We start from the raw sequence: 14,408 nt of genomic DNA, 5'->3' as shown, positions 1-14,408 counted from the left end.
CCCCCCCGCCCCCCCGCCCCCCTCTCAGTGTGCGAACCGGAGGGACGCCGCGACGGCCCCGGTGCCGCCCCCCGGGCGCGTGAGTGCAGCCCGGCTCCCTTTCCCGGCCTCGCGGCGCGGCGCTGGCCCCGCCCCCGGCCCCTCCCCGCGACCCCGGGCGGCGACCCCGGCGGTGGGTCCGGCCGCCGTCGCCTGGAGTCCACGTGGATCTGGCCGCGCTGCGTCCGAGCGCGCGGGGAGAGGGGACGGGTCCTCCCGAGAGCGCGAGCAGCCTTCAGCCACACCTCGGCGCGCCCGGGCGGCGTCTCGGCGTGGGAGGTGGGAGTGTGCATTGGCCCCGGGTCGAGATTAAGCTGGAAACGCGAAGATTTTCCTTTTTCGTAATGAGGGCATAGGGTTATTTTTAATATTTGCTTAGGAAAGCACGTGTTGTCACTGGCTTTGCATTTTCCCTGTCATAATAAATGATGCGTGGCCGAGGCTATTGAAGTGTTCTAAAAACTGGATGTGCCCAGGATGCTGTAGTCTTGTCAGTTTAAGTGACTTTTGGATATTTAAAATTTTTGTAAGGACTTGCAAAATTCTAGCATGAGACAAGTAATGAATTTATGTAGGATTTCAGCATGAGTATTGACGTAATCAGATTTCAGTGGTTGGCACAGCCTTGCAAACAAATGGCCACTTGTCCACGTGCTTGAGGTCTTAACTATTCATTTTGAGCGAGTTCTCTAGGATCAGCTGACTGCTGATTATAATTCATACTAGGCCATGTAGAGGTTGTATCCTTAATTGATAAGCAGAGATTAGAGGTAACGTTTAACATCCTACCCCTTAGCCAGCTTTCTCTGCTTCTTTGTGGATCATTCTGTTAAAATTAAACTCACCTCTGTCTGGATGAAGAGCATTGCTTGGTACATAACATAAAAGCTTTATTTCTAGTAGTAACACATATTCGTTTATATATATTATATATACATAATCACGTGCATAAATTTGTAACTGTTTAGTATGATTACAGAGTTGGAAAATTAGGAACGATAATAATGTGCAATGTTGAGTACTGATTGCTTGCCAGGCCTTTGCCAAATGGTCTACATGCTTTATCTCATTTAATCTTCCGGATAACTTTTTGCATAAACATAGGTTGCTTAGAAATACTTGAGTACACGAGTTTGATTTGAACGTGCCCAAATGCGGAATATGTACATTAATTGCTTCTGTTTCTGTTTTTTGTAAAATAAGGGTGTGGGCAATATAAAATGACTCATAGAGTAATTTAATGTGTTTTTCAAGTTGGAAGAAGGCTTTGCATTTGCACAGAACTGCAATTAGTCCCTTTATTGGGGTATTCAATAGTTTCCAAAGCCCTGTGTCTCTTTATCAGAGTTCCCATTACATGTCATTGTCACCCAATGAACAGGCTATGCTTGGATGTTGGAAAAAAGTAAATGTTGGGAAAGCCTTAATGGTCCCTTCTGAAAGGTGCCCTTTTTCCATATATAGTTTCTAAGCAACATTCCTAATTAAGGGTTAACGAATGACAGTCAAACAGGAACGTGATTTTGCAGTACCAAACCAAGGAAATAAAAAACTGAGTTGGCTGTTACTTTGTTGATGAGTCTAACTTTCATGGGTATGTAGATGTTGAGAATGTTAAGTAATCTACGTTGTAGGGGTTCTACCTTACTTTTCAGTTTGCCTTTACATGTCTTAAACATATTTGAGTCCAGTACTTTGTGCATGAAGAAGTTAAGTTTTTGACTGGATTTAATTGAGTAGTTTTGACTTCCTTAATCAAGAAATTTATTCTGTGTTTCCAAAGGTACAATGTAATAATTTATGTGGGCGTAACAATGACGAGAATGATGGTGGGATCCAGCAGTTTGCATCTTGGGAGAGTAGGATCGGGTGAGAGGCCTGCAGAGGATGAGCGAAGCGCTTGGAAATGTGTCATATTTGTGATTAGAGCGTATTAGACTTAACGCATCTTCAGATAGTGGTCCATCATCGCAGAAGAAAGGAGTGAGAATGCTTTGCCAGTCGGTATTTATAAGAGGGTTCCTTTACCTGAAGGCGTTCTCTTCTGGGAGGAGATGAGGGGACAGATGTAGGCAGAAAAAGATGCATGTGTTAACACTTCCACCCATCATGACTAACTGATTCCTGCCAACACATGCATCTTCAGGCATTTTTCTAGTAGATATTTGATATCTGTGGGCAGCCACTAGTAGAAGAAGAAGGGAAAAGGGCGGGAGGAGACAAAGCACAGGGCTTTAATGAATAGGCTTTCATTTGGGCAAGATTGAGCAGCTGAGCCTCCGCAGCCTCTATTACGAAAACTGTTCCAGTAATACTGTGTGTGTCTGTAAATCTCTTATATGTTATTTGTATCCAGAAATATGGAGAATATCTCTTTAATGTGCTTCATAAGCAATGGAAGATATTTAGAATACAGTACATGAAAAGTTATTAATTTCTGTATGTTTGCCATTGTTGGAAGCGGAGTGACTGTAATGCCAGCATTGGCTCCTGTTCACGAGACATTTAAGGGATGTTGTGTTTCATCGGGTTGGAGGACAGGCCCTTCTTCCTTACTTCAGAACTTGGCTCTCTCGTGGAGTGAGTGCCCTTTTAGGTCCCAGGGTGCAGGGGCCGTTTCTGGGTCCCTCATGGCCGTATTCCAAGAGCCAAGGACAGAGGCCGGCCTACAGAAGGTGTGCAGTAAATATCTGTGGAATGAGCAGATATGCTGGAATCCTCTCTCTGTTCCCACCTGTTGTGGAAATCCAAGTCACCTATAGGGGCAGGGCCACTGCAGGCTTGCCCTCTCCAGAGTCCCAGCTCACAGTGAGCCCTTTGAATGGTAGCTGTTTAAACCACATACTTTGGCGTTTAATCTTTTATGCCTTTATATTGTTGCATGACCATTTCCTGTGTTTTGTTTCCCCACCCAAAATACAGGCTACTCGAGGGCAGGGAATACATGTTTACACAGGTCTGTGTTTGAGAAATTCCTTGTTCATCCAGTATAATAATTTGTACCGAGTAGGTTTATTTTTACCTATTGAGTGAATATTAGGTGCCATGGGGGGAACATCAGAAATATTCAAAATGTGGTCCCAGTCCTCAAGTAGGTAGTATTTCAGTTGGGCAAACATCGTGTACACACGTGGAACAATAAGAGAATTTGGAGTTACATAAAGCAAATAATGATAGCTAACATTGATGTAGTGCTTACAATGTGCTTTTACATGTAAACGTATTCGACTCTCACAACAGTCCTTTGACGTAGGTACAGTTATAATCCCACTTTTAACATGAGGAAGCTGAGGCACAGGGAGGTAATTAAGTCACCTGCCCGAGACCACAAAGTGAGTAGTAAGCAGGGAGGTGGCATATGAACCCAGGCAGCCTGGCTCTTGAATCAGTGTGGGTTCTCTGGGGAGTTTTACTTTATCAAAGACAGAAAAGAGAGCTAAAAGTTGACCCTAGTTTCTCAGCTGTAAAGGAAGCTCTTTAAAAATTTCAAAGTAGCATACATGGTGGCAATGACTTTGAGCTGCAGAAACAATGCTGGATTTTCCAGGCAGAAGAGGTTGATAACAAAATGGTTGAGGGGACTGTATTTTGAAATGACTGAAGGCAAGAGGAGAAAAACGAAATTTTGAACCTCAAAGCCGAGGGAGACTAGGACTCTTGGTAGGTGTTGAATTCTAGGACAGTGATTCACCAGGACAAAGGGCAGTGACTGTTTAAGGTACTAATTCAGTGTCAAATAACTCATGTGAAAGAACCCCTAGTGAATGTAATTTACCAGGATGGGAGCATTACTAAAGGCTTCCGGTGCCCATCTGTCCGTTTGCCTTGTCCTTTTGTGAAATCTTGACCCACTTTTTCAGCTTGTCTTGGACAGTAGAACACACTCTTGGGGCCCGGAGGCCTCTTCCAACCAAGTAATATTCATTTGGTGGAAAAACACTTAACGGCACTGTTGGTTTGGGACAAACCTGGAGTGAGGTCACTTTGAAGCCATGTGGACTTGGATGAGGGCCTGCAAACAAAATCCAGCAAGATGAGGGAAAGTGGTTTACTCTGAAAGCCCAGTTTTGTATCCCTTTAGTCGGGAGCTGACAATATTATTCTGGGGGTGTTGGGCACCAACAGAGCCCATTGAATCCACATGACTCGGCCGATAGGGGAGCACACACGTCACCATACCCGCTGTCCAGGAATCAGAGGAGGAGGTGCCCTGGAGTGAAGCCTGGGCCACAGCCCCGGTTAGCAGCTCTGCAGGTACGGTGTTCTGCGTGACACGTCGCTTCTGCTGGGGAGGGGGGCGTGACCTTTGTCTTGGGGGCAGCTTTATAATTCGAGTAAGAAATGGCATGTTGCTGCTATCATTTTAACATCAGCTCATGTTTTGGGGTGGCCTGTCAGAGCAGCAGCTTTATGACTATGAATATCGTCCTGCAGTTGTGTTCTATTTAAATATCTGAGGATATAGTTGGGACAATTTGGGCTAAAAATAATCTCCATTGAAGTGTTTATCCAATTGGCACGTTAGCCTTAATCTTAGTTTTGGCATCTTCTCTGAACGGGGGAATTTTTAGGGAAGGAGAAAATGACACAGTGATTTCATTTGTCTTAAACCTGTCAAGCTGGAGTAATGGCATCCCTACTGCCCTGTTTTATGACTCTTAGGGCTGTAGAGCTGCATCCCAAACGTGACCTAGTGTGGTGGTTCTTTAAGTATGAGTGTAGACAGAATGATCCAGGGTTCGTTATACAGTAACAGGAGCAGATGCCTTAGCGTAATCCCAGAGGTTAGAGCTCTTTAGAGCTGGAGCTGGGCAGGCATCTGTATTTTAAGCCATCCTCAGGTGACCCTAGTACCCATCTCCTCATGTAAGAAGAACCAGCCCTGTATTTTAGAGTTTTTTTTTTTTTTTTTTTTTGCGGTACGCGGGCCTCTCACTGTTGTGGCCTCTCCCGTTGCGGAGCACAGGCTCCGGATGCGCAGGCTCAGCGGCCATGGCTCACGGGCCCAGCTGCTCCGCGGCATGTGGGATCTTCCCGGACCGGGGCACGAACCCGTGTCGCCTGCATCGGCAGGCGGACTCTCAACCACTGCGCCACCAGGGAAGTCCCAGCCCTGTATTTTATAGATGAGAAAATCAGGGAAAAGTCAAATGGCTTGCCTACAGCTGGTTCAGTGGTGTCAAGATTTTATCACCAGATAGTATGCAATTTCAGAATTTTATGGCTAGAAGAAATTTTCCAGGTCATCAGTTCTGTAGCTCACTTTATAGCTCAGTATAAATCATGCTTGTTCATACCATTTCCAAATAAGATATGAACGCAGAGAAATAGTGTTTTCTCAAAGCCCATCTTCTATCCTGGCCATGGTAAACATCAAAACGTCAGTCACCAGAATTTCTTTACAATTTTAATGGCTATTTTTTGTTAATTTCCGGAACAGTCAATTATTTGCAGTATTTTTAATTGTATAACCTGTGATGCCCTATAAAAATTTTTTGAAAATATATTTAAAGTTGAAGTGAAGGATTGAAATTTTTTATCTGAGTACTTATTTTTCAGTCTTAGCGAAAATGTAACACTGTGTGAGAATTTTCACTACTTTATTAGAGTTTTTTTGTTTTTAAAATCTGATTCATTTTTAGCTTTTTTTTTTTCAAGGCATCTTACCTTGGAAACAGCACAGCTTGGCTTCCGTGTCATCGCTGAGTTCAGAGAATCCTAGTTTCACCGTGTCCTCAGTAGAGACCAGAGAACCAGGTTTGTTCCTTCAAGAAGTGTCACAGTGCCTTGGAATTCAGCAGCTGTTTCCAGAAGTAAATAATCATGTCAGATGCCTGTGAATGGACTGTATGGCCAAGTGACCCGTTACGATATTCATGGAAGAATGGTTTAAAAAAAAAAAAAAAAAAAAAACTGAAGAAAAGGCAAATTTCAAGAATTGGCCCAATGCCATTTAGGATTTTTGAGCAGCTGAAAGAAGATAGTTCTGCAAATATGAGCAACAAGACTGTAGCATATTTCTTTACATGTTTCTTACATTGTCTTTGTTACCCCATTGCTTTTGTGTATAATATTTGAGTTATTTTTCCCCTGCTGCTAAAGCTGGTAATCTGCTTACGATCAGAGTTTCAATCTGTGTGGATAGAGAAACGGTAGATACAATAGGAGGAATGGGAGCTTATAATAGGATGTTGGCCCTCAGAAACTGACTTTCACTGAAGAATTCCTCAAGGTGCAGGATGTTGAGAAACTGCTGCTTCTCGGTGATCGTTCAAAGCTTTGCAGTGTTAGGTTCATCTTCCTTTATCTTCCTCTCAGCCTCTGTGTGCGCCTGCTTTTTTCCTTGCACAGTTTTTTGGACTGAAAATCTGATGACTATATTTTTTCAGCTTAAAAATAAGAGTTATACGAATTACAGCTTCATAAATAGACCTTTGGTATGGTAGCTCTTCTACCCTTGGTTATTTCCTAGGATTAAGAGTAGAATAATTTCCCTTCTTTTTCAGAATAGCTCTTCCTTATTGTTTTTATGTTCTTGTTAAGTGTTTTGTTTTCTTCTATTGTTTCTAGATGGAAATGAAGGATGATCTCTGTGTTCTGTTTTCAGTTATGTAGGAGTCCAGAATAAGGTGGGTCGTAGAAATTTATAGGAAATTTGCATCTTTTCACTGTTTTTGTTTTAACCTTGTGTTAAGCTTCCATCATACTTTTTTTTTTTTTTTTAAGCAGTATTGATGTAAATGCACCTTCTTACTCTGCCCTTTCTTTTTTAGGGCAGTAGTAAGAAGCAGGGATTTCTCCAAATACTGATAAGCACAGAGAGAGAAAAAGTGAGAGAGAGAGAAAGCTTTTGTGATTAGTAAATGAAGCAGTTGGTCACTAAGGTCATTGATGTGTATGTGTCAGTGTGAAAATTAGTTTGTGGAGCAATAAATGCTGGAGAGGGTGTGGAGAAAAGGGAACCCTCTTGTACTGTTGGTGGAAATGTAAATTGATACAGCCACTATGGAGAACAGTATGGAGGTTCCTTAAAAAACTAAAAATAGAACTACCATATGACCCAGCAATCCCACTACTGGGCATATACCCTGAGAAAACCATAATTCAAAGAGTCATGTACCACAATGTTCATTGCAGCTCCATTTACAATAGCCAGGACATGGAAGCAACCTAAGTATCCATTGACAGATGAATGGATAAAGAAGATGTGGCACATATATACAATGGAATATTACTCAGCCATAAAAGAAACAAAATTGAGTTATTTGTAGTGAGGTGGATGGACCTAAAGTCTGTCATACAGAGTGAAGTAAGTCAGAAAGAGAAAAACAAATACCGTATGCTAACACATATATATGGAATCTAAAAAAAAAAAATGGTTATGAAGAACCTAGGCACAGGACAGGAATAAAGACACAGATGTAGAGAATGGACTTGAGGACACGGGGAGGGGGAAGGGTAAGCTGGGATGAAGTGAGAGAGTGGTATGGACCTATATCCACTACCAAACGTAAAATAGATAGCTAGTGGGAAGCAGCCACATCGCACAGGGAGATCAGCTCGTGCTTTGTGACCACCTAGAGGGGTGGGATAGGGAGGGTGGGAGGGAGACGCAAGAGGGAGGGGATATGGGGATATATGTATATGTATAACTGATTCACTTTGTTATAAAGCAGAAACTAACACACCAGTGTAAAGCAATTATACTCCAGTAAAGATGTTAAAAAATAATAATAATACAGGAGGGAGGAAATAGGTATGGATGAAACAAGTTGACAGAAAAAAAAGAAAGAAAGAAAATTAGTTTGTGGGTTAGAGCTAAGATGGTTAACTGACATAAGTAAATTTTATTGTTTTCAGCTCTTAGTTTTGCTACTAAGTCAGTTGACCTCATCAATACTTTTCTCCTCTGGAGATTGTGGAAACCATTGTTCTCAATCAAGTTTTACCCAGCAGCGAGAAACAGAAACAAAAGAACAGGTTTAAAATTTTAATTTAATATAGTGAAATTCCAGAAACCATTTGTCTTTTTTTAATATTTCCTTTCCCAGAGGTTTCTTTTACTTTATCCTTTTTTTTGCCTTTCTACCCTACCTATTTATCACCTGGTCTCACTTTTACATTTTTCCTCATTTGTCCAGAATTTCTTGTTTGGTATCTTTGCATTTTGCCTCCTTCCTTCCTTTTTCTATGACTCAGTCTCCCATTAAAAATGCTGTCTGGGGCTTCCCTGGTGGCGCAGTGGTTGAGAGTCCACCTGCCGATGCAGGGGACACGGGTTTGTGTCCCGGTCCGGGAAGATCCCACGTGCCGCGGAGAAGCTAGGCCCGTGAGCCATGGCCGCTGAGCCTGCGCGTCCGGAGCCTGTGCTCCGCAACGGGAGAGGCCATAACAGTGAGAGGCCCGCGTACCGGAAAAAAAAAAAAAAAATGCTGTCTGTCCCTTGGGCATGCCTCCTTCCGCGCTGGCCCCGCCGTTCTTTCTTGTCCCCTCTTGTAATTTAGTTCCTGTCCTCTCACCCCTGCCTGGTTCCTCCTCGCCTCTGCTCACTTCTGTCACCTCCCGTCGGTGACGACCTCTCCTCCACCACCTCCGTCTGCTTCTGTCTGTAGAGCTCACTGATCTGTCACGGCTTTCATCGAGCTCTGATTCCTGCTCAGCCCTACATTTATGCTGTTTTCTATCTGTACCTTTTGTGCATTTGCTCCGTGAGCTCTTTTTCTATTTTCCTTGTCCCTGGGTGGCAGGTATTACTAGATGCATTTGTTGTCTGTATTTGCATAGAACACAGGTCCTTGCTGTGTATTTCCTGGGTAGCCAGGATGAATCGATTATTATTAACTTTTCTTGGAACATTGAGCTTCCTGTGTTTTCTGCTTCTAAGAATTAGATTGGTATTCTAGAAGACTAATATTACTTTAAAGAGAGGAGAGTCATATGATTTTAACATTTTTAACTCTTTATTCAAGAGTTCATGCCATTTCACTTCACTGCCTTGTCTTGAAAAATTAAAGAAGACAGACATCCAAAGCAGGTTTGGGGGTAGGGGCGGGTGGAGGATGAGAAGAGAAAGATAAATACCACAAAAGGGCTCGCAATCAATTTCTATAACTAGACAGAAAACGGAAACCACAAACCGCAGACTCTAAGATTTAGTAGGTAAAAGGTCCCCTAAAAGAATAAAAAGTATCAGTAATTCTGTTAACTAATCTGAGTACTAAGTCATCTGTATTTTTATATGTTCCTTGAAGTTCCAGGACTTTAATAACAAAACAGAAACTTAATCTTGTAAATATTCCTTTTTGTTTTGAGAGACTTGATGTCTCCTTAAGTATTAACCTGTGTCATTTTGTAATTATACCGTACCAGTCTCCAAATATCATGAATAACCAACCCTGTTAGTTTCCTGTGTGGGAAAGCATATGAATTGTGTGGTCTTGCCCCTCTGGACTCTGGAGTCATGTTGTAATGAAAAGGTAGCTTTTTGGCAAAATCTTAACGGTCTGCTGTTGATGGTTTACATTGTATATTTTTCCTTCATTCTTGCATGCACTCTGCGTGTCGTGCTGTCCTGTAATTTCGTTTTGTGCAGTGAACTACTGGAGGTGGACTAATGTGAGTGCAGGTGCAGCTTTATTAAACGTGAAAAAGAAAAACCCTATATACCACATAATGTAGTGTCTAAATGCTATGGTAAGAACAGCCCTACAGATTCAAGCTGATCATGTTGAATCTCCTTTCTGCCTGCATCTGCCCTCCTTGAGGTAGTGGTTGGCAGGTATCTTGAAGCTGGTTCTGTAATGTTCACCACCCGTGAGCAGCTAGCAGAATCAACATCAGAACCGCTGTTAAGTACTAACAAGAAATGCATGCAGATGTGCTAAATACAGGACTGTGTTCTGGGATTACAGAGATGAGCAAGGTGTGAGCCGTTCTCTCTGGAAGCTCATCATTGAGTAGGGAATGTTGATAAGTGAACGACTGCAACACAGTAGGGCAGATGCAAAAATATACGTAAGTAGCTGCTGTCATAGGAAGAGATTAATTGGGAGAGTCAGAAGGTAGAGGTCAAAAACCTCAAAAAGTCAGATATGATGTGTAGGTGACGGGGGATGTGCGTGTGTGTGTATTGCGATTATGAAGTAATTGCTGGTCTCTCCTTATTACCTGTGTGAACTGGGCAAGTTACTGAAAGCACTCAGGCTCAGTGTCTTCACTTTGAAATGGTGATAATCGTCTAGTAATGTTACATGGATTCAATGAGGTAATATATATGAGGTGCCAGTATGGTCCATTATTCAGTTATCGTTTAAAAATTGGAGAAGGAAACACCTGGTAGAGAACATGGCAGATGAACATACTCTTATTATGTAGATAATGTTGCTGCCCCACATGTTTGGAATTCCCATTTCAAATTTGGTTTTATAGTTTTTAGGAAAACTTAACCTTAGGAAAAACCTTGTAGTCAATCCCCTCTTTTTTTTTAACCAAAAGAAGTTTATTTCGCTTAGTCTACTTGCCAGGTGTAGTTCTCAGTGACAGTGATTTCTTCCCATACATCACATCCATTCTCAAATTTAAAATTTGCTACAGTTAAGCATATTTGACAGAAATATGCCACAGGTTTTAAAGTGGTTAGCTAGAATGACATCACTGGGCTGGGTCTCCGTAACAACTGCTCTCAGGAAAACTAGAGTAAGATTTATTGGATACAGACACTTTGGAGTGCGTTATAAAATCAGTCTTTGGAGAGTTGTAATCACAACACTGGGTTGTATATACGAACCTAAATTTAGTTCCTGGATTATATCTATGTTTTTGTTATTTTAAAAGCTGTTTAAATTAACTTCTTTTAACAGAACCAAACTGAACAGTCTGCATTTTCTAGTGTAGTAGAAAAAAATTGGCACAGTGATTTAATATTATTTTGCTTATATTATGGTTGATTAATTTCTTTAAAATCTGGGTCTATGTCCTAGACCATAGGATAAACCAGGCCGGGTAAACCTTCCACTTGAAACAAATGATTTTTCTTTTCTGGGTTGTTGAGTCTTGTTATAAAAGTCCACTAATTCATAGCATGATTAGACTTGTCTATTCTGTCGTGATTTTGTGTATTATAAGTGTTGTATTTGGGGTAATTTTTAAATATCAGTATTGGGCTAGAACTACCAGCCCAGAATTTTGATCAAAATATATGTCTTGTCTAAAGCATCTTTAAAGTTCCTTATTTACAGTCAAGGGATTTAAATCAGTTTAGTTTGTATTTTATGGCTGGTGTTAATTTGTATTGATGTTACATTCATTTCCATAGCAATGGAGACAGTGCATTAATATTCCAAAGTTTAGTTTAAGCTGGCTGTGATGAGACAAGTGGCTTTCACTTGTATTCTCTGGAAAATTCTCCACAGCAGTCCTCTGGGCATGTTAACACATTTAATCACCCTAATGAATGTCTAGTTAGCAGAGGGCTTTGGGACATCACAGCAGATGGTGTAGAACGAGCTGAGGTGTTGGTTTTGTCTTTCAGTGCTCCATATTATATATCTTGAGAAATGAAATTTTTTTCTGATAGTGTTTTATTTTTTCTTGGATTTTTGTATATTATTATTATTGATAACAACAACAGTTACCATTATGGAGCCTCAGTAGGGCCAGGCTCTTGACATACATCGAACTCTTTGCTACTAGTCAGGTAATTTTCTAATAAAATTTGAGGTTATGAAATACATTTATGTATTATGTGCAATATGTGTTTATATTGATAAATAAATAGGCAGATAAGTGTTAGGGCAGTTCTACAGATGCACGGGTTTGTGGTGAGTGTTACATCTCCCCACTGTGAAAGTAAGGGTGTTGAGGGAGGTTTTTGAGCTGCCCAAGGTCACACAGACAGCAAATGGTGAAACCAGGATTGTACTCCAGGTCTGATGAAATCCCATGCTTTCAATCACTTTTCTGTTCCGCCTTTAAAATATTTCCCCTTGAAAAAGTAAAGTTTAGCTGTTTTATAAATGCATCTTATTTTGAGCTAAGGTGGTTTCTATTAACTCTATGCTGTACAGCTACTTTTTCCCCAAAAATAAAACAACTGTGTTCTTGACCTGGGAGTAATGAGGCTCAATGTTAAAAGTAACCAATGCTTAGTGGAAAAACAAAACCAAATACTATGGAAAAGTATAAAGGAGGTGGTGAAAATCACTAGGTATGTGGTTTGATATATAGTTGGTCTTCCAGACTTTTTGGTGTATAAATATGTATATTTTTAAAGCAAAAATAGATTTATAGCATTCATGTTGTTTAGTAATTCTTCTTTCATTTATTATATATTGGCCATCCTTCCACAGCATTATAAGTTTACATCTTCATGAAAATTTTTCTTTTTCATTTTTTAAAAATAATCCTTTTATTTTAGAACAGTTTGGGGTTTATGGAAAATCGCAGAGCTGGCGCCAAGAGTTCCCTGTTTCCCTGATCATTAACGTCTTATCTTAGTGTGGTGTGTTTGTCAGAACTAATGAGCCAATATTGATACATCGTTATTAACCGAAGTCCATGCTTCCTCAGATTTCCGTAGCTTTTTTACCTCCTGTCTTTTTGTGTTCCAGGATCCCGTCCAGGATTCCATACTTCAGCCCTCAGGTCTCCTTTGGCTCTCCGTGCCTGTGACAGTTTCTTATAGACTTTTCTTGTTTTTTATGACTTGGACAGTTTGGGGGTGTACTAGTCAGGTGTTGTAGGGTGCCCCTCAACTGGGGCTTGGCAGATGTTCTTCTCATGGTTCGACTGGGGTTGTGTGTTTGGGGGGGAGAGAACCCTGGGGCCAAGAGCCGTTTTCATCCCATCGTTTCAAAGGGTGCCTGCTGTCTATGTGACGTTGACCTTGGTATCCTGACTGAGGCGGTGCTTGTCAGGTGTCTGTACTGCGAAGTTACTCTCTCTCTCTCCCCTTCGCATCTGTGCTCTTGGGAAGAAGGCAGCACCCGTGTCAGGAGTCGGGGGCCATGCTCCACCTCTTTGGGGCAGGGCAGGGGACCTACCTACAGTGTTGGGAATTCTGCAGCACAGGAGCTTTGTCTGTTCTCCCCAGGTATTCATTTATCCAGTCTGTTTACTTATATCAGTGTAGACCAGTGGGTATTTATACTTGTGTTACAATCTGACACAACACTACTGTATGGCTCAGATTGTTCCAGCTTTGGCCATCTGGAGAGCTTTCAGCTGGTTCCTGCCTCCCTTTGCCATACCCTGTTATTGTGGGTTAATGTCTTCCTTTTTTTACATAGCTCCTTGGTATTCCATTGTAAGAGTACACCATAATATATTTAATCCCTCCTTAATGATAATTTAGGTATCAGATTTCTCACCATTGTAAACAAGCCGGTGATGAACAGTCTTCAAAAACTGTATTTATGAAAATATTCTTTGATCATTCAGGAAAAGTTGCAGTGTTAAAAGGACTGCCCATTTTACATTTTAGGTGTCCCTGACTCTTTCTTAAGGATATTAAAGCAGATTTCTGAGGAGTGAGCATTTCCACCTGACCTGGGAAAACAGTGGTGTGTTTATCACTGTAGTTGCCTCCCTTCTTTTTGCTTTTTTTCATGTGATCAGGGCTGGTGGTGCAGGTGACACCAGTGGCCCCAAAAGCTGCTTTGAGAATTAATCTCCGTGTCCCTATCACCCAGCTTTATCTGTCAGCTTGTGGCCAATCTTGTTTAAAACTGCCACCCACTACCCACCCCCCCTTATTATTTGCATTGAATTTACAGATGGAGTGATAAAGGGCAGAAAGTTTCCTTTTGCTTTTTCTAAGCCATACTGAAGCCAACCTTAACTGCATTATTGTATTTAAAACTATTTTATTGCAAATAAATATTCATCCTGCTAGCCCCTGTTGTTCATTGTATGAGGATTCTGGTTTTATTCTAACCTCATTCAGACTATCCTGCCTGGCATTTGACGAGATTGCAAGCTTTCCCTTTTCTTTCCTGAACAGGCTTTGTGACAGTCGATCAGCTTTATTTCCCCCACCTTGAGTGCCTTGTTCGTATTATTTCTGAATTTTGGCTCCCTCTTATCTACCTTTTTCCATTCAGCGAGCACCTTTTAAAGAGGAGAAATCAATGTTACTCTTCTTCTCAATTCTAAGCAAAAGTTTAAAAGATAAAAAATAACCACAGTTTCAAATACATCTCTGGTCAAGTGCATTCAGTTATCCAGGGCTGATGTGGATTTAAGTTCTTGGAAGACACAGTGTTCAGCAGGTATGCTGTGGGCATATTTCAGATTTTACATCTGTAGTATTTCACCTACTCTACCTATATTAAGCTACTTTTTAAACCCTTCTTGATACAATAGTCATCCTC

The 14,408-nt window shown here is 41.3% G+C and overlaps 1 protein-coding gene across 3 annotated transcripts in view; it reads left to right on the top strand.

Annotated features, from left to right (window-relative positions):
* Positions 1-14,408, top strand: part of SLC20A2 (solute carrier family 20 member 2) — a 108,376-nt gene that overhangs the window by 193 nt on the left and 93,775 nt on the right. The window contains exons 1-3 of one of the 3 annotated variants that reach the window (XM_022571331.3): positions 5-4,293; positions 5,698-5,796; positions 6,610-6,668. The exons of 1 other annotated variant lie outside the window; for it this stretch is intronic. The gene's annotated coding sequence lies outside the window, so the exon portion shown is untranslated. Of the gene's footprint in view, positions 1-4; positions 4,294-5,697; positions 6,669-14,408 lie in introns of those variants that run through there. One more of the 3 variants, XM_089903802.1, reaches the window with a different exon arrangement.

Source organism: Delphinapterus leucas, chromosome 21, assembly GCF_059928025.1.
Source record: "Delphinapterus leucas isolate spDelLeu-1000000601 "Yukka" chromosome 21, BTC_Dleu_Yukka2, whole genome shotgun sequence".
Taxonomy (NCBI): Eukaryota; Metazoa; Chordata; class Mammalia; order Artiodactyla; family Monodontidae; genus Delphinapterus; species Delphinapterus leucas.
This window is presented reverse-complemented; position numbering and strand designations above follow the sequence as displayed.